Consider the following 26,147-nt stretch of genomic DNA (forward strand, 5'->3'; position numbering starts at 1 on the left):
GCATCCACAAATGTTATTTACCAACTTAAAGCCTGCCCTACTGGCTAAAACAAGTCTGGTAAATATAATAGAATGTCTATTCAAGCCTAAGACTAGAATGTGACAAACAGCCTGATGACAGAATTTATTTTACAATTGTAAACTAGTCCCTTATGCATTCTAATCAAATCATTTTCTGGAAGGCACAATGATGCACAAACAAGCCAACTGAAAAAAAACCAGTGAAGTGAGAGTAATACTCTTCTGGGTGGAGTTTAAGCCCACTCTAGGCATATTTTGAAGAATTGTTAACAATATGTCTTACAGACAACTGCTTTAAAAATAAGAAACCCACAGCCAATCAGTAGGTCATTCTTACCAGCGTTCAGCTTATAGACTGTACATGGATGCTGTGCTTTATATCCAGCAGTGTGAACAGTGGTCCCTGATTCAGGCTCCTGCTTCCTTGAGCACCTGTGGACAAACAACAAATTAACATGCATGAGTACTGTATCAGCGGGAGAGTCATATACTTATTCATAATTACCATAACTGAGTGAGGCCTGGCCAACAACAGGTACATAGAGTAATTCTAAGACAAGAGTGCAAACAGAGCTGGAAATAGTTGAGACAAGCAGTCAACAACTGCACAACATCATTATGTGGTTCTATCGCACCAGGATCTAACACTGCTTTGGTACCAAACCTCACTGATCATCTGGAAAATAATTATAGCACCAATGCTTCTCTAATTAGATTTGGCAGGAACAAGCATCCAATGGACTTTAAATGTTCCCATGGCGCATTTGAATTGGCATCAGAAACTAACCGGCGAGGAAAGAGGTAGCCAATCTGAAAGTGAAGGAAGGACATGCCAAAAAAGGAAGGGTGTGATGAGCAGCTAGGGATGAATAGTGGCCACTTCATGGAAGTTGGGATAGTGTGACAGAATCATCAGTGCTAGGATACAGAAGGCAGGACATCAAACCTGGCATTAGGAGGCTAAATACTCATCCCTGGGACAAGGAGGCCAGGGCAGTAGCAGACCGCTAGGAAGCTGTAACATTACCATTGAGATAGGGAGGCTATTGTAGTCGCATTAGTATAGGGAAGGTGAGGCACTAAAAGAAGGCTCGGTATTATTACACTGGGTATTTGTTCTTTTTCATTTTCATAGAATTAGGGGCATTTTGGTATAGAGCTAATCTAATACTGGAAGGAAAATACGCCCTTCACAAAATTCATAGTATTACTGGTCACAATGCATTAGTTACAGAAGTGCAAAATAACTTTTACATCAGCACAAAGAGATCTAGAACAACAATCATGACAGAGTCTCAGTGGGGGCATTAGTGAGAAACACTCTGAAAACTAGTAAAACAAGCACTAGCTTAGCCAATAGGTCCCGCCTTTTGGATGTGAATGAAGGTTTGTTATTTTTGCCTTTTTATGTTATTGTTTAGCATTAGCTGAAACAAAGTAAAAGTGCAATGGTGTGCAAGTGTGCATATGTAATTGCAGGCTGGGTAGGTGGGTGGGGTAAAGCACACTGACTGAGTAAATCCATGCAAATAAAATATAATTTTTTATGTGATTTCAGGTTTTTATGTTCCTTTGTATTTTTTAATGTATATAAATGTTGTTTTATTTTTATATCCTAAATTCTTGATAGCAGTAAAACATTTTTTTACAATCAAATTTACAATTAAAAAAATGTACTTTTTAAATGTTCTAACCTGTGTCAATTTGTTTTTTAAAAATTCCTTAATGCATCCATTGCAGAAATGTATTCCACATGTGGATGGTAGATGCGCCATTAATTCACCAGCAAAGTCCTCCACTTGTGGACTGATAAAGAACCAATCCACTAAAACAGCACCTGACGTTTGACCTTGGCTTCGAATGCAAAGCAAATGTGATGATATAGGAACAAGATTTAAAGGCCTGTTAACAGAAAGAAAGTTCATGGAAGGATACGGAAAACATGATTTAGGCAATGGGAGGGACAAACTGAACTTGGAGAGTCGAAAGCACACAAAGCTAGCAAATGGAAAGCCAGAAATCGTGAATTAGAAACCACAAAGCCGATGGTAATCGAAGAGCAACATGAATTCAACTTTCTGAAAGTCCCCAAGATGTCTTTTGCAAACCAGACAGCTGCCCTTAGGCTGCAACCTAAAAATGTGCACAGGTTGTATTACAGAAAGTGTGCATGTGCAGGTGTGACTGCTGAGTGCACTACCTCTACATATTGCATACATAGAGGGGGTGTTTAACAATGGAGAAAACAGTGCTCAAAGACCCAATTAGCAAACGTAAAATTGCCACAAATAACTAAGCAGTGCTCTCCTTCAGACAATACAACAACATCAGAGACACACACTCAAGTAAAGGTTAAATCATAACATTCATTGTAGGTTTCTAGATCATATGAATATCTTGATCATAGAAAAATTAACCCCAAAGTCCAAAACGCAATGTTATAAAGAGGATCCGATCACATAATGAACAAATATATAGCTTCTCAATACTTCTGTGTGGTTCAATCAGTTTAAAGTTTAATCCAATTCAAGCACAATTCTAGTCCTTCTGTATATGCAGATGATGAATTTCAATTGTCCCTCAGTCAACAAGTGTTTCGTCTTAGGGAATAGCCCAACGACTTCCTCAGAGCTGGAATTTCATCAAACAAAAGACCTTGTTGTAGAGGAAAGAAATCTCAACTACAACAAACACATGCCCTTCACCAAAATACCTTGGGTATGGAGACCAGTTGTTGTAAATCACCTATAATAAATGATTCAAAGATTAAGGACAATTATTTGCTAGCATTCTCGTGATCCTTAATATCTCCAACATAGTGACATGCCATATATTGTATTAAATTGTGGTGCAACCTAAAACCTAATGCCCAAATTGTACAATATACAAAACCTACCATGTGAGTAGTGTAACAAACCATGCACACACGTGCAACAGAACCTAGTGAATAGTACATAAGAGAATACACTCAAAAATCTAACCTGATACAACATCAGTTTTTAGATTGAATTGAAGAGTTCGATCGCCCCCTTATTCGAGCTCCATCATAATCCCGCTTGCCTTATTAGCTGTCATTATAAAACAGGAACACTAATTCATTCTGCCACCCAATGCAGTATTTGTTAAATCAATTAATTAAAAACGACAAAGAGATCCCTCGTGGCGAATCGGCGCTCACCGTCATCACAACGCTATAAAGGTTATTAGGGAGGCAAAGTGTAATGTAAATATAGAAAGGATCGTGTATATAATTAGGCTTACTTATAAAGAAAAAAGGTTTAACCGTAAACTCGTGGCTTATGAACATGTATGAAACATCTCACCTGATCAAGGTTAACGAGATGCAAAGTAGAGTAAAGTGACGCCACGAGTACCAGCCGCGAGTACGCTGACATTCTCTTACAGAAAAGCCTCCGCTTATAAAGCCATGGAGGTAAAGGAAGGACTCAAGTAAACACCCTCCCTTTTCTGCCATCTTGAAATTACAGCCTCTCATTCGTCTAAAATATGTAGCCTCTCAATATACGTCCCTTACCAAAAAACATAATACCCTAGCTATAATAAAAATTAGATCATATTTACCTGATCAGAAATTAAAGGGGTACAAAACATTTGTATTACCACGATGTCCGTTCATGAGTACGCCGATAACCATGGAAAGTCGCAAAACTGTGTAGGTATAATCAAAAATATCTAGACCGTCACTGAGAACCATAGAGGACTGTGATTTTGTCCCCAAGTATCAGACATCTTAGGATTGCATATATCCGAAGGCCATACTTATGTATCTACCAAAACATATAACGAGCAAGGTTATTGCAGAATGCACGCTGGCACCAAAATGACGATACACTCACATTGGACAATGGTTTCCATGAGTGCTCATTGCAAGGGGGCCTGTACGGGTAGGTCTGTGCTATCTTTTGTGTATGTCAGTCTGTACATGGATGAGTGTGTGGGGGAATTGGCAGTTTGAGGTGGAAGGAGGTGGACTGCGTAGTGTGGTTGTTTCTGTATGTGTGTCACTTGCATGTGAGATTGATGTAGTTTTATATGTTGTGTTGGTGTGTGGCACATTCAGGTGAGCGTTGTGTGGTCGTCGTTGTGCTGTGTGTAGTTGTGCTTGTATGTATGTGTTTGTGTAGCTGAGTGTTTAGTTGTGTGGGCTGTTGTGGTTGTGTTGTGTGTGGGTGCAGTGTAATGGTGTGTGTATGCTGTGTCATGGACGTATGTAAATGTGTGTTTTCAGCATGTGCAGGTTGTGTTGGAATGGCAATAGATTATTTTGTGTATTTAGTGTGTTGTGCAGTGTGTAGTGCAGTGTTACACATTTGGCAAAGGGGCAGTGGTGTTGTGCATGTCACTTAACTCTCTTCCATAGCCCCTGTCATTGTACGAAATCAGAAATCAGTCGCCATTCGATCCACTTGTAAAACTTTAACATCAAAATATGATGGGTGGAACACCATTGACTTGATGGTCTTTTAGAGTCCGCTGTTGATGCGGTTTGGTGGTAACACCGTCAAGATGTAAATCAGGCCCTGACCTGGTGAATGCCACATTGCGCAGTGAGGAGCTTCGTGATGTACTTGTAAGTAGTTGTTGGTGTGAAGGACGTCATGTGCAGCTGGAGGTACGAGTAGTCATGTGAGAGCGTAATAAGCAGTGAGGTGCTTTGTGATGAAGTTGTGAGCAGTTGGTGTGAAAGACGATGCAGGTGCCAGTAGTCATGTGTGAGAGTAATGGCGAGTGTGAAGGCTGATGCAGGTGTGAGTAGTTGTGGACGTGAAGGATGATGCAGGTGTGAGCAGTTGTGGGTGTAAAGGATGATGTAGGTGCAGATAGTCGTGGCTGTGAAGGATGACGTAGGTGTGAGTAGTCACGGGGATGAAGGATGATGCAGGTGTGAGTAGTTGTGGGTGTGAAGGACGATGGAGGTGTGAGCAGTCAGGAGTGTGAAGGATGATGCAGGTATGAATAGTTATAAGTATGAGTAGTTGTGTGCGTGAAGGGTGATGCAGGTGTGACTATTCATGGGGGTGAAAGGATGATGCAGGTGTGAGTAGATGTGGGTGTGAAGGAAGATGCAGGTGTGAGTTATCGTGGGTGTGAAGGATGATGCAGGTGTGGGTAGTTGTGGGTGTGAAGGATGCACATTACAGTTCAAGTGAGCTCCATCTGTAGCGCTATGAGTTATGGTACTGGGTACTTTATGTGCATCAACATATTTAACGGAAGCTGTTCGTTTAAGGTTCTTATTGTGGAAACCAGTGAACGGAGTCATTGGATTGACAGTCACCCATAGTAGCCAACTCATACATTTTCTGGCATACAGTTGCGTACTTTGGGGCGTGACTTTGTCCGAAGCTGAAGACAGGGCTATAAATGGGATGAAAAATGTGGGGGCCCCACAGGGGTTGTGGCCAGTGTAATTAAGGGCGTGTCTTAAACCCATAAACCAATTTTCTGTGATTCACACAGTGCCACCAGACTGCTCTCTGAGCGTTCTCTTATTGTAATCGAGATATTTAACACAGCAACCTACACATACTAAAGCCCAGCCAGGATTATTAGCTTTGCCAATTGCTGTAACTGTTAAAAATAAATGAGTAACAACAATGATTTTGTTGCAACTAATTAATATTGAAAATGTTTTAATGCAGAAATTGTGAGACACTGATTTAAACCTTACTTTGGCCTATGAAAGGGGTTATGGTTTTCAGAGTCTCAATCACTATGTTAGACATGTGCATCTTTTTTCTCTCCATCTGCACATCTTAAACCTCCTCTCTTTCCTCTTCAGCACCGTTTTCGCTCTCTCCTGAATGCACATCCCCACAAATCATTTACTTCACAAACCTCAAAAACACAACACATCCACTCATATGCAAGCACAGCATTTCTGCCTTATCAATATTATGACAACTGTGTACATTATTTACACCGAATCCTGCAATGAATCACAACTGCAACCGGAGTACATGGCCATTGGAGGCTGCCTCTGCAGCGAGGCAAAAAATTGGATGACCATCTATTCTGAACACCTGACAAGCACTGTGAGAAACTCTCACCGACTTCAGCATAAGTCCAGAGATTTCAATTGTGGCCAGTTATAAACAACTAGAGGCAAGTCATTTCAAAGTATGCACTATACAAGTGCAAAGTGTGCACTGTGCAAAAGCGAAGCGTGCACTGTGCAAGAGCAGCGTATCTACTATGCAAGAGCAACGTATGTATCATACAAGAGCAAAGTATGCACTATACAAGAATAATAAATTGCATGAACAAAATACAGAAACATAAGAGCCTGGAAATAGCCATCACTCAGCAGTAGTGAATTTTATAAAATATCTTCTTGTCCACTGTATATGTTGCTTCATATATGTACTTGTCCCTTTGGTGCCATGTACTGCAGCTAAAAATTATGGCACAATCTAATTAGTGCTCTGACAATAGCCTCTCTGATTACGTAGGTTTTGAATACTAGCAACTCCCTTATTTTGCCACCTTTTAGCAGATCTACATACAAAGGCTGGAGCTAAGGGCAAGCAACAGTTCCATGATTGGAATGCCCTTTTGAGTCTGCGCAAAATTAGTAACTTGCATGTTTGCGAGGGTTTGACCAGCTTTTCTATAATCTATTCCCATACAGAGAAATTTTGGAAATGTACTCCAGACAAGGAAACTAAGACTTCTTCCAGGGACTGGAAAAAGTGGTTGGAGGGGAAGTGAACTGTAAACACACAACAGACATGAGCAAATCTACACATGCATATTTGTTCATGCTAACAAGCAGTTCACAAATATTTTCTAGGAGTACGAGTTTGTGGCCTACTTCCTACTTCTGTAATTTACAGTGAATTAATGAAAGCTGTAAATCTGCACTAATGCAGGTCATTTTCGTGATTTTTTAATTTTTTTTAAAGAATCGGGATCTCTTGCTTTTATCTCAATTCTATCTATCTCTATTTATCAGCTGGCTTCACAGTTAGTGACAGCATTATGCTCTTCAAGGAGCAAATTAGCACATAAAGTAGTTTTGCTCAATGCCCTAACAACACTGGTGAGCAGTGCTTTTTGAGACCAAAAATGTGTTTGCTTTTACCAAAACCATATCAAAAGAAGACATGCATTGACAAAACCAAAAGGTTGACCAACAACCTCAGACCTAATGGGCTTGTCAATACTGATTTTTCCATCATGAATATTTTTTGGGGAATACTAGCAAGCATCAACACATTTTACTGAATGATGCTTTAAAGGCATTTTAACTAAATTTCACAGTAGTTAAGCAAACCGTTTTTTTCCTGGTTGCATTTTTTGTGAACATTTTATTTTGAAAGCAAAGAAATCTAATCCTCCTTTCAAGCTTGTGCAAATATTTCCATCAAACTAGAAAGCATGCTCGGACCATTATACGCAGCCTCATATTGTTAAACTTTGCAAACGTGTGTACACATTTTTATACTGGAACTACTGTTGTGCAATGCAGTCTGAGATGACAATATTTTCTTAGAGTGCTCACCCTAATAAGAAACACTTAGCATTAATGAACCATAAATACAAATTCGATCAGCATTAACATATGGGTACATACATTACCTTAACTGCAAACAATGCATTTCCCTCATCCATTAAATGGTACTGTATACTGGCAGCTAGTTGGTTTGTGTTGTAGGGGGTTGGACCTACTTGTCCCAAGGACAAAATAAACATGAAAACCGCGCCTCCCCCGCCGCTGATGCCCCGCCCCCACTTCCAGCACTCTTTCCCGCCCTCCTGCCTCCCGGTTTAGTGATCTCTCCCATCTCCCTCCCCTTCTTAATGGCGGCCGTTGTGGTGCTAGGAGTGACTTCAATGACCCCTGGTCAGCAACAGCATCGCTCCCCCAGCACAGCTCCACCTGTTGATGCCTTTTACCCTTTGAGCCTGCCTGGATTGTTGTGTTTCAGGGCCTCCTCCACCCGCAGGCTCCTGCCTGCGCCTCATCCCTAGTGGCCTAGTGGTTGCCTTCTGTCTCTCTCTCTGCTGCCTTCTGCCTTTCCATGCCCTTTTTCTACCTTTTTTGCTCTGTTGCCTCTCTTTCTGTTTTTTTTGTATCTCCTTTTGCCTTTTTTCCTCCCTTCCCCATGCCTCCCCTGCTGCTACTGCCACTGCGGCCCCGCCCCCCTCCCAGCACCATGTTTCCCACCATCCCGCCTCGCAGCTTAGCGACCCCTCCCCTTCTTAATGGTGCCCGCTGCGTGGTGACAGGAGTGACTTCACTGGCAGCGCTAGCATCACTCCTCCTGTCAGTGAAGGCAAGCCCGTATGCACCCATCTGCGCCTGGACCACACCCAGCACCACGGACCCTGGTTCCCACTCCATCCACCAATACAAGGCCAGAACCCTGCACGCTCTCAACACTGGAGGCTCAATCGCTTGCCACTGTGCTTCGCCCAAGGACAGCTAAGGCCCGTTCTCCTGCCGCAACTGCACCTTCACCTGTCCTCGCACCCTAAACTCCTCCTCCGAAGGAGCTCCCAGATACCTCAGATGTATACTACTCAACACTCATTCCCTCATCAAGCACGCAATAGAAGTTTGGGACCTCCTTGACTCAATCACCCCGACGTAGCCTTCTTCACGGAGACCTGGATCACCACCTCCTCAGCTCCGGACATCACCACTGCCATCCCCGAGGGCTACAAAATCATACATCAAGACCACGTAAACTGACTAGGTGGAGATGTCGCCATCGTCCACAAAAAAACACTCCACCTCATGACCAGCATCGATACTCAGACCCCCGTCGCCGAGCACCACTTTCAAATCCAGACTAATCCTAACACCACCCTCTGCTGAACACTCACCTACAGACCCCCCAAAGCCTGTCCACACTACAGCGAAGCACTGGCCGCCTTCATCGCCCCCCCCAATACCCTCACCTCAATGGACTACATACTTCTTGACAACCTCAACTTTAACCTCCACAATCACAGCGATCCAAACACCTCTACCTTCAAGGAGAACCTAGCCTTACTCTGACTCAAGCAACTGGTCAACCTCCCCACACACTAAGCAGGACACACCCTGACCCTGTCTTCTGTACTGGAAACCACATCTCCTCACACGCCTCCGAACTACACTGGACTGACCACCACTGCGTCCACTTCTCCTTCACCAAGATGGTCGAACAGCACCAAGTCTACTGCCCCAGCGCAGGAACTGGACCAAGGTCACTAAAGCCCAGCTCACCACCACGCTCAGCCACTCCCCACCACCAGACACCGTGGACATCAACGCCTTGGCCCACAACCTCCACCAATAGATCAATGACTGCACCAACACCCTAGCCCCCTTAAGGAAACCCGCCGGCAATCATCACCCAGGTGGTTCTCCCCCAACCTCCAAGAATCCAGGAGCACATGCAAACGACTCGAGAGAAAGTGGACACCATCACATCACACCACCGGATCATCAGATCCACTAGGAAATCAGCTATCCAGGAGAGACTCAACACCAACGCCCACAACAGCAAGGAACTTTTCACCATAGTCAAGGAATTCACAAAACCAGACATGAACACAGTAGACATCTCACCCTCCCAAGACCTCTGTGACAGCTTTGTCACCTTCTTCCATTGGAAGATTCAGGACATCTACGAAGGAATTGCAAGCAACGGACCACCCCACCCCCCAGCACCACCACAGATGCTTAACACCAACCGATTGTGGAGCACTGGACCCTCCCCACACAGGAAGACACCCTCAAGCTCATGACCACCACCCACTCTGGGGCACTCCCAGACCTATGCCCCCACCACATCGTTAATCAAGCCAGCACCGCCCCAGAGTTATGCCGCACCATCAACTGTTCCATCAAAACCACCAACCTTCCTAGACGCCTGGAAACATGCTGAGACAAAGCCCCCCCTGAAGAAACCTTCCGCAGACCCAATGGAGTTGAAAAACTACAGACCTCTCTCACTGCTCTCTTTTCCAGCCAAGGTAATCGAAAAAGTGATCAACGCACAGCTCACGGAGTTCATCGAAGCCAACCACGTCCTTGATCCCTCCCAATCTGAAATCTGGGGGGAACAAAAGCACCGAAACCGCACTCTTGTCAGCCACAGATGACATCCGCACCCTACTGGACCGCAGCGAGACAGCTGCCCTCATCCACCTTGACCTCTCCGCTGCCTTTGACACTGTCTCTCACACCACCCCTGGCAGCAAACTACACGACGCTGGCATCCACGACAAAGCCCTGAAGTGGATCTGCTTCTTCCTCAGCGGCCAAACCCAGTTAGTCAAGCTTCCACCTTTCACCTCAAAGCCAACAGAAACCAGATGCGGAGTTCACCAGGGCTTCCCCTTGAGCACCACCCTTTTCAACATCTATATGACCCCGCTAGCTGAGATCGTCAAAAGCCACAGGCTCAACATCATCTCTTATGCCAACAACACACAGCTCATTCTCTCCCTCACCGGCAAACCATCATCAGCCAAAAATAACTTTCACAACGGAATGAAGGTAGTCACCGACTGGATGAGGGACAGCTGTCTCAAGCTGAACTCGGACAAGATGGAGATCCTCATCCTGGGGCCAGCCACTACCACCTGGGATCGCCCAGTAGCCTCCGAGTTGCCCCACCTCCGACGACCTCGCCCACAACCTTGGCATCATTCCCGACTCATCTCTGTCAATGGACCCCCAAGTCATCATCTCCGCAGCATGCTTCCACAACCTTTGCCTGCTCTGGAAGATCTTCAAGGCACTCGTCAGCAGTAAATTCCACTACCGCGCGGCACTCCATGGTGGAATCAACAAAACAACTCCAAGCAAGACTCCAGAGAATACAGAACGCCGCAGCCAGATTGATCCTGGACATCCCCTGCCACAACCACATCAACGCCCACCTGAGAGACCTACACTGGCTCCACATCAACAAACGCATCACATTCAAACTCCTGACCCACGCACACAAAGCCCTCTACAAAGTCGGACCTGCATACCTCGGCCACCCCCTATCCTTCTACACCTCCTCCATGCAACTTCGCTCAGCCCAACTGGCCCTCACTTCCATCCCCAGGATCCAAAAGACCATGGCTGGAGAAATGCCCTTGTCCTACCTCGCCATTCTGACCTGGAACACGATGCCACTCCACCTCAGGCAGTCCCCTTTGCTGGCTCAGTTCAGGAAGGACCTCAAGCTCTGGCTTTTCGACTGACCCATGTCCCCCTGCTAGCGCCCTGAGACCCCATGGGTGATAAGCCACGCTTTATAAATGTTGATTGATTGATTGAGGGCCCCTAAACTAATCAGCGCATATGGTTTGATGTATCAATACATAAAAAAAAAAATCTCCATTCCTCTTTCTTCTAAACGCTTTCAGTCTGAAGTCAGCCAAGAGAAGAGTAAACACCGAGCTCTCTGGAAGACACAGCTTGACATATGTTCTGTGACAAATAAAGAACAAGATTTATAAGCCTGTTTACAGAAAGGGCGCTCTCGGAAGGATACCGTAAATATGGCTTTGGCCGGGGAGGGAGGAATAAAACGTGGAGACCTCTCACCCACCAAATGGGAAGAAAGAAAATGTGAGTTCCAAACCACAAAGCCAATGGAAACCAACAGGCAGAAAGCATTCCCAGGTCACCTTTCTGAAACTCTCCAACATATCTTTGGCATATCATACGGCTGCGCTGTCTGGTAGGCTGCGACCTAAAAAAGGTACTGAGGCATAAACACTGAGATAGGGAGAACTACTTGATCATTAACACTGGCACAGACATAATGGCTTTGGGACAAAATGTCTGCACCATTAACAGGGCTCTAAAATGGTGCTTCAAGACAATGTCCCTAAAAACAACAACAGTAGTGTAAATCACAATGCGAATCATACAAAACTTCCTGCAAGATGAGCAGAAGAGATTACCAAAAGCCCATCCGGACAACAAAACACCCAGATGGAAATTCAGATTAAAAACGTAACCAATCAAAAAAAGGAAAATGTCAGCATTTATAAAGAACTTAACAACCCTGAAGCCTTAATAAATACCCCCACACACCTTTACATAGTGTTGCGCCGACTTACAGATATTTCAACAAGAAATTCTAAAGATGTGTGACACAGTTTTCATTAAGCTTCAATTATCTTCATATCCACATGTTCATCCAGATCTATTGACATCATCCTTGACCTCGTTCAGCTCAGTATCTGAGGAAGAAATTTCCAAAACAACTTCTAAGATACAAAAATCGAATCTGCCAGTGGCACCATATCTTGAAACTTCCAAGAACAAAGACTTCTCCACCCAGACAAAAGACATGAGCACCTTTGATAGCTCTTCACTTTCTACGGGTCCCTAACCAACTGAAACATGCAATTACCGATGGACTTTTAAGGAAGCCCATAGCGGACCCGCAAGTCCTGCCAAACAATTAATCAATCGCCATTGTTTCATATCATTACTAGAGTCTGGAAAAACTTGTTACAACTCAATTGCAATTACAGATCTCAGAAAATAACTTGGAGTGTATGTTCAATAATAGCGACTATCTGGAGACTGGGTGGGAGAAAGCTTCCTAAGCTTAAATGGGGGGAAAAACTGAAATTTTAGTCCTGGCAGGACACAACAGCAAATCTCCCCCGGGAAATGCACTGCTGGACTAGGACTTAACCCCTCCACCACACAGAAACCCCAAAACTTGGGAATAATCTCTTACTTTACTTTCAAGCCCCAGATAAACACTGTTGCCAAGGTGTATCAGTGTGTAATTATTGATTAATTTTATAAGGAAACTCTTCACCAATGAACTGAGCTCAGAATGCTAGTTCAGGGGGCATTAAAAGGATTCAAACATGGTTTATACATGCATTTTACAAAAGTTGACATTCAAAGCTTTTAAACTAGGCTGTCAAGATGTGACAGGAGATGCCTGAACTAAAGGAGGCCTGAAAATGTGAAAATAACCTTAAAGTCTTTCACTAGCTCCCAGTGAATGCAGAGATAGAATTCAAAGCAATCTGAATCATTCATCAGCCTTACATGATTAGTGGCTTGACACAGCTACGTCCCACGCTACAATCCCACAAGAAATGTTCGGTTCACCTTGACAAATCTGATCCTACAAGAGTCTAAAACCAGTATGACAATCTTTGGAAGGATTAGGTCTGGAACCATGGTACACCCGAGATCCTGAAGTCAGATGTGAAGCAAACTACTTCTAATTCATAAAACTCCTTAAATCTGAAACCCCATAAAACCTTTGCCTCCATCCATCCTCCAGGGTTTATTAATTGAAGAATGCATTTGAAAGTTCCTGCTCATCCCGATTGGCTCTAAGGACACACTGTCTAATGAAGACTATTAAATTACATTTGGAGTCTGTAAAAATTTTATCACAAGATGACGACCAGTGCTTTACAAGACATCTAAACAAATAAATGAAATTTTGTAAGTTTGTGTTTATTTGAGTCCAGTATCTAATGGTGAGGTCTCTGTGAGCTCCTAGTTCCCTTAATGGCATGCACAAGTATCCTTTGATGATTTGACATGCGAGGCAGGAAAACAAGAGGCACCAAAAGTTCTAAAGCAGGCTGAAGAGCATGGCTGCGGGCATGTAGACAACATATTACGGACAGCAAAGTAAATATAAGAGAGTAAGTACATCACAATAGCAGGCAACTGCTGAGCCCGATCACCCAAACAGGGAGGTACACAAGCTTCCACGTGGGGCGTGGCTTCCATCACAGGACGCAGCCGAAAAGGCTAGAGCGGGTCCTGCGCTATGGAACCCCTGCTCAGAACACAGCTGCGTCGGTGAGCTCTGTGAGGAGACACGGCAGCTGTGATACCCAAAAATAAGTAAACAAGGTAAGTTTGAATGTGTCTGTCTACTCATATGTAGATTTAATCCTACACTCATACCCATACCTGTAAGTCTTCACTTTTTTGTTATTCACTGTTTCTGAGTGGAAGCACACTTATACATAGATCAAGAGTTTCCACCCCCTCAAGCGAGGCGAGGAAACTCCTGCGGCTGAATTTAGGAGTGTAAAGTTACTATTCATAACTTTCAACCTATTTGTGGAGATCTCAATACTTGGGTGGAGATCTCCCTCCAGGAAAATTAAAGGAAATGGAATATAGCCTTTTCTGTTTTAATAAAGAGCATTAATTTAACTTAAAATAAAAATGTAAACTAACTTTAAACATATAATACTAACATACAACTATTTAAAGAAAATTATAAAATGCATTACTTTCTAAAATGTACAGCTTATTACATTAGAAATTACTTAAATTATGTTTAAAATATTATTTTTGATCAGTACCTTAAAACTAAAGATACCCAGCCTCTCAAACATTTTTATTTAAGAGGTAAACTTTATTATAAGTTACATTTTATAATAATGTTTAGACTTTTAAAATTAAGTAATCAAAATAAGTTAATTGTAAACTTAGATGTATTATTAAATGAAAGAATAGTAAAAATCTGCATTAGTTATGATTTATTACCTTAAAAATAAAATGTAAATACTGAAATGATTACATTTCTTTTACATTATTTCCTAAGCGGTGTTAGTGTTATAGGATGCCCTCATTGTTTTCTATGGAAATGTGTTTCAGTTCTAGTGGCTATTAGTGATTGGCCTTCTGTGTTGCTTAAATTACTCCAAGGCTGGGATAGAGCACATTTAAGCTTGTTTTGTCACCGTTAAGGTTGTAGTGGAATTAGAAAAGTCTTTTGTGAATCCCAATTGCTGTACTCTTTTGTGGGTGTGGTTAGTATTAGTTTGTCCCTCCCCAAAACACACCTTTAATTTCCCTTAACCCCAGCAATTTAAAAGTCAGTATTCCCGATTTCCAACCACACTCCTTGCCCTTCCCACATTTACTACATGTGAAGAGAATTCCACCGTAAAGATAGAAGAGACGGAGGTGTAGGTTTATGAATTGAATTTTGTAGTATTAAAGTAATACTACTTAAATACTAGTTATGCTCTCAACATGTCTTTTGTCAATTGGTACCTACTGTCAGAATATGCAAAGCAACATTTTCTTTTATAATGAATTGTTGGCTGTATTTATTTAAGTAGCATTTTCTAATGCACTGTGGACTCTGTGCAGTGTTTTGTTCAGATGAAGGGGAAGAGGCGATACTGAAGATTCCTTAAAAAGAACCATTTTAAGTGTCAGCAAAAAAAGAACATTATGGCCTTCATTTCTGTGATGTCTATTTTATTTAACTAGGTAATCATGTTCAACTAGTTTATATTTTGCTATGATGTTATGAACTAATGCTTGGATTAATGCCAAAAAGAGGAAGCACCGGCTTCTCCAAAACAGTAACAGTGCATTAAACCGCAAACGTAATTGGGCAGTGGCATACTGACTGGCAATTTAGCTGTGGCAGCTGAATATTTCACATGACTGACAATGTCCATCCCACCAAAAAGGCTCTCCAGAGATAATAGCCAGTTGTGAAAACTTTAGAAACTTTCAATGACATCTTTCACAAAGCTCTGCTCTGCAACCTTCCCTCCAGAATGAGCTTCAATGGCCCTAACCTTCAAAATTCATGTACCCCTTGTAGAACTGCATACAGCTCGTCCAGATTAACTCCACCAGAGTATCTCTGTGACCTGTGGCAAGCCAGAAGGTTCCCTCCTCTTGCCAGTGATCTCTGATATGTACATGGAGTCCCTTAAAGTTCTGGTACCAAGAATCAAGTCAACCACCATCAATACGCAGATGAAACCCAGTTCTCCCAAGAGGTCTTCTCTGAGAGAGACAATAATTGTGTGAAGGACTCCCTTACAATGCTTGAAGTATGGATTTCACTCAATTCCACAAATGTGGAATTTGCGCATGTTGATACAAGTAAAACAAATTCAATACTGGAGCTCATTGATAAATCTTGATAGTTTCATTCCATAATCCCCAAAATGCACTAAATTCTGTCTTCTACAGAGACACTGACATCAGCTACAGAACCCACACTGGCCAAAAGACAAAAAACATGCCTAGCACCAACTATCGGTGTTACAAAAAGTGTTTATTATTCTATCAGGACCAGCCTTCAGCAGCACTGTTTAAGAACTGGTCCTGCCCTGGCAATACCATGCTGGTTAAGATGCTGAACAGCATACCCAATTATGCAGCAAAGGTCTAGGGAAGCCTGAGAGTCAAACCTACCTAACTACAAATCCACTGGCTCCATCTGCCTTCCCACATCACTTTCTTAAACTGTTGCATCACCAAGAAGGCTGTCAACTCAGGCACGCGAACATACTCAGCAAATAACATTAAGATCTCCTCTGGATCTTGCCTCTCCTTCAGCGGTATTGTCACTAAGCTTGTAAAATGTAAATTAGCACTTGTATAGCGCACTACTCACCCGTTAGGGTCTCAAGGCGCTGTACCCATACCGCTATGGAACCCCTCCTGGCTTTTCCCTGTGAGGCGCCCACTCCTGAGCACCCCCAGGGTGAAGCCAGGCATCCAAGCGCTGTTGGGGCCGTTGTGGAGATTAAGCAAGCTACTGCCCAGAGTTGCAGAGTGGGACCCATGAATTAGATTAGGCACCGAGGCGAGAATTATCTGGTCAAGGGGAATTGAGCCCAAGACCTGCCGAAGCGGGACTTGAACCCTGGTCTTGAGCCAGATCTCTGCTTCAGGGTCTGCCGCTCTAACCATTGAGCCACACTTCTCCACAAAGCTTGAAAAGAGAAAGTCCGGGAGAAAGGATGTCAGGCCTCCTGTACCCAAACGTTTTGGACTGCCATTACACTTGTTAAAAGAGCGGAAAAACCATCTTTTCTATAAAAAAATAAATAAAAAAAAGCCGTAGCTTTGTACCACTGTAATTTAGGTACCCCTCCCCCCCCTTGAAGGAAACTGACTTTGTTGCTCTAAAATATAAGCTAATCCTCCTGTGCCGCTCCATAATAGCAACCCCTGACTGTGAATCATACTCTCAAACACTTTACCACCACTTTTCTTTCTTCAACACTCCTCAGTAAATCCCCCTTCTTGAATATTCCTAAATATCTCTGCCTAAGCGCTTCCATCCACATCTAACTCACCAAACCTCACTCTACCTCTGTGACCTCCCACACAACCCTACTAAATTATCCTGCATTCATCTCACCCTGCTACTATGCTCTCCCTAACCCTTCCATATACTCTTTCCCCTCAACCCCCCTTTACTCATCCCAAGCCTTTGGGCTGAGTAAATGAAGGATATACTCCCAATTAACACTTCTGGATTTATTTCCTCCTCCACCCCTCCATTACTCCAGTCTAACTAACAAACTCTCATATCTGCGGCTCAAATTAACTCATAATAATACTAAAACTGTACTGATTATTTAACGATACTAATCCATCACTAATTCTTGTTGGGTTCCGGAGTAGCGTGCTACTCATCGAAAAGCGCTTCGACGCCTCGTCAGGGGTAGTAAGCGCTATTTAAATACGATTACAATACAATACAATACAATAGCTCTCTAGCTGCGTACCTAGACTCAAAGTATATACATTTGCATACATATGTACGTCAGTCTATTTTTTTAGTCTTATTTTTACTATTCAAGGAATATTCCTATATTAAAGTGCGTAGTACATGTGCATAGAGCTCTGAAAGGGTCACCCAAGCAACAGAAAGTATCATATACATGTAATAAAACTAAAATCGCCAAAAAATAGAAAACAAAGATCGTTTTAATTGAGAGCCTCAACATGAATCCGGGAAATAAATGAACTCGGTGATTCTAATTTTAAACAGTACTGATTCTCAACGACCCATATTTCCATTTAATTTGCAGAAAACGTGCACCTCCCCAACCGTCTTTCCGATTTTTCTAATAGCGAGATTGAGAAAGGCGTACTTTTGAAAAATTAAGAGTGGAGGACGTATGTGTGGCTACGGGTACATATATAAATCGGGTGAGGTAACGCAGGTACAGAGTGTGTGGATGAGGGTTACTGTTTGGAATGAAAACCAGTCTAGAATTACTAAACACTCTACCACATCCAATACGTGGTGATAAAATGTTTCTCAATGCGTCAAACTATTCAGACTATTTCACTTGGACCTTAAATGGTCATTGAGTCTTGTACCCTTTTGTTTCACCTCTCACAAAGCACAAAACCTAGGGTATCATCTTTTACTTGACGCTTTACACTGCAACCCCACCCAGCCAAAGCGATGGGGTAAGCCATGAACAAACAAATCACCAGCCATTTCAAAATACAGCACCTTCTGAACCACTCCCAGTTAGGATTCAGAAGTAACCATAGCACCAAAACCGCACTCATTGCGGTCTCTGACAACATATGAGCAGTACTGGAGCAAGGAGAGATTACAGCCTTCATCCTGCTCGACCTTTCCGCAGAGTGTCAGTCTACCAGCTTACACCTCGGAATCCAAGAACCTAATCTGTTGAGTCCCTCAGGGCTCATTTCTCAGTCCCACCCTGCTCAACATCTACATGACACTGCTCGCTGACGTCATCAGATCCCTAGGCATAACCATCATATCCTACACCGATGACACCCAACTCATCTTAAAGAATGGCACGACAACCACCACCAGAATGAACTTCATCCACTGCATGATCAAGGTAGCAGAATAAATGAGAACCAACTGCCCGAAGCTCAACTCTGACAAAACAGAAGTGCTGGTCTTCGGAAACAAGACTCCGCCTGTGACTCTCTACCTGGTAGCCATCAGAGCTAAGACCCACCAGAACCCATCGACCATGACAGAAACCTAGGCATCATCCTGGATGATAAACTCAACATGACAGCACAAGTAAACACAGTTAGCGCCTCCTGTTTCCAAATCCTACGCATAACCATCAAATGGTTGCCCCGGAACACCATACGCACTGTCACACAAAAACTCATCACAAGCAGATTCGACTACGCAATATACTCGGTGGGATCTCCAACCAGCTTCTACACAGACTCCAGACCATCCAGAATGCTGCAACAAGACTCATCCTCAACCTCCCTTGTAGCACCCACATGTCACCACACCTAAAAGAGCACTACTGGCTCCCCATGCATACACAGACAATTCAAATTCCTCAGGCACACATACAAACTCAAATTTTATTATCAAAGTGCATAGTTAATTAAAAGCATTACACCAAAGCATAAGAGAAAATACAGTAAGACTAGCAATCCTATAAAAATGTCCATGTTTAAATATATGAATACGTATTCATTTCAGATTAAAAATTTAAAATGCCCCAAAAGGTGAAAGGTACATTCATTAAACATGGGATCCACGCATACAAAGCATTACACAACATCGGACCTAGATGCATGCTTACAAAGCCTTACACAATATCAGAGCAGCAAACCCGAACAATCTCATACACTTTCACGAGCTGACCAGACACCCACGCTCAACTTCACTTACTCGCTCACACACCTGGAGCCCCCAAAAGTAGAACAGGAGGTCGCTCATTTTCCAAAATCACACTCAAAATCTGGAATGACCGTGCTAAACACATCAGAGCCTCATCCTCGCTTCTCAAATCCTGCAAGAAGCTAGAGACCACTAGTAGGTGATACCTGGACCAGGTCTAAAGTGTAAGAACCTCAGGTACCCACAACACACCACGCCAGCATCCTACAGTTATGACAAATATTTCCTTCCAAACTATTTGTGTTGCCCAGTGAGACCTCAACAAGATCTAAACCACTCCACTGATGAGAATGGCCCTTTGACGACCTCTGCACAACCTCTGTGCGTAGTGCAGAGGACATCAGTGGGACATCATCTGCATTGAAGAAGAAAATGCTTCCCTTGCTGCTAGTCATATTTTTTTTACATATATATATATATATATATATATATAGTTTTTATTTTTTGGTTGCAAGGTCAACGCTCATAGTGCGCTGATGTCACAGCATGCTGGGGCACTAGTACCTGGGATGGAAAGAATACAGTATTGATATCCGTGATAGGGAGGTTGGGGCACTCATAACAGAGACAGGAAGAGACTAGTGCATTAACAAAGGTCCAGGGAGGACGCTGGGGTATTAACAGATGGGAGAAGGGGGCTGACACATTCACGCCTGGAACAGAGGTTGGAGTATTAATATTGGGACGTACAAGATTGGATGCAGAGGGTGAGCAGCAAAGTCCAGAGCGTTCAAGGGTATCTCCTCCCTGGTCATGCCAAAGTAAACACATATCTATTAAAATAAATGGAACAATAATCTATTTTACGGATAGCTCTAGTCCATAGTCTTGAAGCTTCAATAGTATTTTTTTTAATTAGTTGTTACACTTACGCAAAGTTATAGTACTCATTGTATCTACTTCATAAAGTTGAAATGGTAGTCTGGGCCACTGGACATAAAATCCGATTTTGCTATACAAATACAACAGGCTATATCAGTAATTACGCTGCCAGTGACTTATACCAAAGGGGGTGTAAAGGAGCGGCTACTGCCCTTTAGAAAGAAAATACCTTTCAGTTTAGGAGGAAAACAACCATTTCAAAACAGACATGAGCTATTTACAACAAAAATAGTTCAACTAAAAAAAAAATAACAAAGATGGTGGAGTGGTTAAATATGACACATTTCCTAAAATACGAGTCCGAAATGGGATGGCTGTGACCACCGAAAGTGAGAAAAAATATCATAAAAGAGGGTTTCAAGACATCCCCTCTCTTGGAGGGAAATAGAAGATTCTACACAAACAGGTTCACGAAAGCACTCGCCGCCTAATCCTCGCATTTTTAGATTTAGGTGTGCTTAAAATGTGCAGCATGAAATGTCATTTTCTTTGCAAAGAAAAGCTTAGGGATGAGCAGAATGCTGAAATGTGGCTCTTATGCAACTTTCTCTGCGGGGCAAACATTTGTATTGCTGGTCACAAATACAGATTAACAGGGTAAACGCCTGTAAGAGCGTGTGGTCTACATCCAGCAGTACACAGCAGCCCAGAACTCAGGAGCTGTGAGCTGTCTTTATCCCAGCTCTAAAGGAAACGGCTGCAAAAAGCCAGAAACAACCACTGGGAACAGACAGGACCCACAGATGGAAGCAGCAGGAACCACCACTGGGAATGGACAGGAACTATAAGAAAAAACAAAAGCAAGGAGCACAGACAACCCCCACAGCACATAATCTGCACCTCACCCAGATCTGAAGGCAACGGCTGCAAGAAGCCATGAACAACCCCTGGTAACAGACCGGAACTACAAATGAAACAGCAGGAACCTCCACTGTGAATGGACAGGTAGGATAGCAAAGAGCAAGAAGCGCACACCACCCCGAAGCACATTATCTGTACCTCACCCAGCTATGCGGCAACGTCTGCAAGAGGCCAGGAACACCCCAGGGAACGGGCAGGAATGACCCATGGAAACGAGTAGAGACCTCCACTAGAAACTGACAGGAAATAAGTGAAAGACCAAGCAGCACACACTCTCTCTCCACATAAACTGTCCCTCACCCTGCACTGCAGCTAAGGTCCGCAAGAAGCCAGACACGTCCCCTGCGAACAGATCAAGACCACAGATGGACACTAGCAGGAACCTCCAAAGGGAATGGTCAAGCACTAGAACAAAAAGAAAACAGCACCCACCACCAAGCAGCACACAATCTGTCTCTCAACAAGCTCTGCAGGCAACATAAACAAGAAGCCAGGAAAACCTCTGGAAATCAAAGATGGAAATAAGTAAGAATCTCCACTGGGAATGGACAGGGACTACAACGGAGTAAGCAGCACGCACCACCCCACAGGACATAACCTGTCCTTCACCTAGCTCTGCAAGCAAAGGCTTCAAGAAGCCAGGAACCATTCCTTAGGAACAGACAGGACTCACAGAAAGAAAGAAGCAGGAACCTCCACTTGGAAAGGGAGCAACTTACCTTAAGAAACCAACACATAACAACAAACAGCTAGCAGTACACAATACACCCCACATCTCGCAAAGTGCCCATCTCGCCTCTGTTAGCAGAGCCTCCCAGGGGCATGCAGGAGTCACCCAGAGGAAAAGGCAGGAGCCACTGAATGACAATATTGGCAGAAGAAGGTAGCCCACAGCTAATAACATGTCTCTCGCCACCCTGATAGCGATTCATGCGAGAACCTTCTTAAGGAACAAGCTGACATCTACCTGGGAACAGGCACAATCACACATATTTACAAACAGTAAGAAATACAAGGCAAGCCCTGGTTTATTATGTGTCCCTTTTCCAGAACTAAAAGCAATTTCTGCAAAGACAGTTCTGAATCGAGAAGTTTAAGGAAGGATCTGTCACAAGATATAGGCAAAACAGTCCAAGCACTGGCAGGAGTCGGCTCCAGGGGCAAGAAGTCACTTCCTGGGAGGGTGGAACAGGAGGCTCCAATGGAAGCAGACAGGAGTCTCTGTTGACAAGAGGGAGGAAGAAAACTTTTAATCAAATTTAACAACAATTTTGGGTCTTGAGTTGTGATAGACTCACACAATTCAAATATTTGTGCCACCTAGTAGTTGGCTGGAAAAATGCAACTTCTTTTTCTAAAATCTTTTCACTATCCGCTTGTCATTAACAGCCCAGTATGATTCTGTCCATTGGCCCACAATGCCGCAAGCATCAGCACCAAATTTTATGTGTTACTTTGGTAATGCTTGGCTTGCAAGGAAATAGAGAGGGTTGACAGTCATTCCATAACTACTTCAGCAGCAAAACTATCGTTATAGATAACTGGTTCCTCAGCAGCATGAATCTGAGGTAAACGTATATAGTGTGCACACAGGAGCACGTCATATGTGAGCTAGCAGTTTAAGTGGTAATTTTGCTTAGCCTAATTGTACTTTACTCCTTATGACATTTCAGCACATTAATACTTTTAAGATACAAAACGTGGTTCATGAAGTGTATTTATTGACTCTGCCACCTCAATGTCAGATTCTAGAAGCAGCAGTCCAGTTGCCAGGAGACAACATGATTCCAGGGAAGAAAATTACAAAGAATTGACACAAATCAAACATGTTTAACAAGAATATAACAAATACAAACATGTCTGGTGAATGTAGTTAGTGAGCTCCAAGTTGCAGTCTTGCAGCGGTCTTGGTGAGGAATATTTTAAGCATGTAATTACTGCCCCTGAAGCCCTGGCTTAAAATAGCATTGGTCCTAACATAATGTCTTATCTGCTGAAAAGTAACACTCAATTTGAATTTTCATTTTCTGAATAAATTGAACAATTTACCTGCCAATTCCAGTGTTAGTGACGGCCATTAATTTAGGTTTCATTTCCAAAGGAAATTAATAACCATATTCATTCTCTTGCGTGTCTACAAACTCCACACGTCCTTCCTAGACAAGACTATCAGATGTGCATTTCTTTGAGCTCTTGAGTGTGGATCTTTAAAGAACGTCCGTATCTCAATGATCTGATTACTGTAAAAAGGTGAGATCACCTTTGCAAAAAATACAGGGTGAGAATTTTTTCCCTTGTGACACTGAATCGCCGATCTCCTGTTGTTAACCCCCAAAATTCACTAACACTCCTCAGATGAGTGTGGGTCACAAGGAATGCAACTTCAAAAGACAACAGAGGTGAGGTCCAAACGTGCATTGGTTCAAAAGATTGTCCCATTAACTATTCAATGTTGTGTTAAGGCGACACAAATACTTGATTAAGATTCCTTGTTGTTGCTGGATTCATGGTTGGTGGTCTCATCCGTTTCATGCCTGTGCTCTCCAGCCTGACCTGGATGCACCTAGTGCGATAGTCACTGCTAGAAATAGGGTCTTTAGTTGGCAATGGTATGCACTCTATCCAAGTGGGGACCCTCACTCTAGTCAGGGTAAGGGAGTCACATACTGCTAAGATAACCCCAGCTCACCACCTTGGTACCGTGGCTCAAGCAGTCAGGCTTATCTCAAAGGCAATGTGTAAAGAGTTTGTACACACACACAGTAGCACAGGGAAAACACCACAAAAGTACTCCACATCAGTTTAGTAAGATAGCCACTTTTTATCTGAGTAAAACAAGACCAAAATGACAAAAATCCAACATACTCAAGCCAAGATACACATTTTCAAAGATGAAATCTTAGAATAGCGCTCAGAAACACAATAGCTCGAACTGAGGCTATTGTGTTGTCTTGACGAAGTCAACTCCCACAGTCAGACGCCACTCGCGAGGAACTGTGGGACGGTCACAGAGTTGCGTAGACCCCGGTTAAAGCACTTTGGAAATGGATGAGGTGACAAAGATGTTGTGCGGAGTCCAGGAGGGGAGGCATCACTGGAGCTAGTGCAGCATTGGTTCTCTACTGCCTCTGGGGAGGTGAGGCGTCTGTTCCTTACTGCTAGGCAGGGGAGGTGAGATGTCAGTTCCTTACAAGTGCAGGGGAGGTTATACAGCATTAGCCATGAGGTGTTGTTTCCTTACAACAAGGTGGGGATGATGGATCCAGCAGGCCAAGACGTGAGTCGTCGACTTTGCGGTGTCGCAATCACAGCAAGGGGTCACAGGTGCTGCAGTGAAGTCAGCTGTCATGGACGTTGGCGATACAGTGCTCTAGACTCGCGCTGTGTCGGGACTTTAGAGGCGGTACAGTGGCATCAGGCCTGCAGCATCGGTTCCGGTCGTTGCACTCAGCGTGGACCACTGCTCCAGTGCTGGCAGCAGCGTGGAATAGGACAGCGGCGCCCGGTTCCGAAGTTGCTCTGGAGTTGATGTACTTGATTTCTTCTTGATTGCACCAGAATTCACTCCCAAGGGCCCCTGAACTGAATATGGCACCACTTGGCAAGTCTGTACTCTCACCAAGAGAGCCCAGGTGCTGGCAGGTGAAGTATTTGATGTCCACAGACTTAACAGGAGGCAGGCTCAGTCCAAGCACTTGGAGAACCTTTGGAAGCAGGATGTAGAAAGCAAAGTCCAGTCCTTTCACTCCCAGAACAGATGCAGCAAGCAGCAGGGCAGCACAGCAAAGCAACAGGCAGAGTGGCCGTCCCTCCTATAGCATCCAGCTCTTTTCCCTGGAAGAATGTCCTCAGTCCAGAAGGATTCTAGCTATGGGATGTCAGAGGTCCAGTTCTTATATCCATTTCTGTCTTTGAAGTAGGCAAACTTCAAAGAGAAGTCTTTGTAGTGCACAAGACCCTGCCTTTCCCTGCCCTGGCCCCAGACACACTCTAGGGAGTTGGAGACTGCTTTGTTTGAGAACAGGTACAGCCCTATTCAGGTGCAAGTGTCAGCTCCTCCCTCCACTCTAGCCCAGGAAGACCCATCCGCCGGGGGATGGACCATCAGGATATGGAGGGCACTCCTCAGCTCCCTTTGTGGGACTGTCTAGAGTGAATGCACAAACAGCTCAACTGTCACCCTGACCCAGATGTGGATTTAGCAGAAAGGCAGAGGCACAGAATGATTAAGCCAGAAAATGCTCACTTTCTAAAAGTGGCATTATCAAACTTACAATACAAAAACCAACTTCACCAAAAGATGTATTTTTAAATTGTGAGTTCAGAGACCCCGACCTACAAATCTCTATCTTCTCCCAATGGGAAATTACACTTAAAAGATATTTCAAGGCAATCCCCATGTTACCCTATGGGAGAGATAGGCCTTGCAATAGTAAAAAACTAATTTAGCAGTATTTCACTATAAGGACGTGTAAAACACACTAGTACATGTCCTACCTTTTAAATACACTGTGCCCTGCCCATAGGGCTCCCTTGGGCCTACTTTAGGGGTGACTTACATGTAGTAAATGGGAAGGTTTGTGCCTGACAAATGGGTGCACTTGCCAGGTAAAAATGACAGTTTAAAACTGTGCACACAGACACTGCAGTGGCAGGTCTGGGACATGTTTACAGGGCTACCCATGTGGGTGAAACAATCAGTGCAGCAGGCCCACTAGTAGCATTTGATTTACAGGCCCTGGTCATACATAGTGCACTTTACTAGGAACTTGCTATTAAATCAGATATGCCAATCATGGAGAAACCAATCACCAATACAATTTCGACAGCGAGCACTTGCACTTTAGCACTGTTCAGCAGTGGTAAAGTGCACAGAGTCCTAAAACCAGCAAAAACAAAATGCAGCAAAGGATCAAAACAGGAGGTCAAAGGCAAAAAGATGGGATAACC

The 26,147-nt window shown here is 43.5% G+C and overlaps 1 protein-coding gene across 4 annotated transcripts in view; it reads right to left on the bottom strand.

The window, feature by feature from the left end:
* The window catches only part of RABGAP1L (RAB GTPase activating protein 1 like), a 1,234,468-nt gene that overhangs the window by 1,040,507 nt on the left and 167,814 nt on the right, over positions 1-26,147 (bottom strand). For all 4 annotated transcript variants that reach the window (XM_069231590.1, XM_069231591.1, XM_069231592.1 and 1 more), the window contains one exon: positions 359-453. The gene's annotated coding sequence lies outside the window, so the exon portion shown is untranslated. The remainder of the gene's footprint in view (positions 1-358; positions 454-26,147) is intronic.

Source organism: Pleurodeles waltl, chromosome 4_2, assembly GCF_031143425.1.
Source record: "Pleurodeles waltl isolate 20211129_DDA chromosome 4_2, aPleWal1.hap1.20221129, whole genome shotgun sequence".
NCBI lineage: Eukaryota > Metazoa > Chordata > Amphibia > Caudata > Salamandridae > Pleurodeles > Pleurodeles waltl.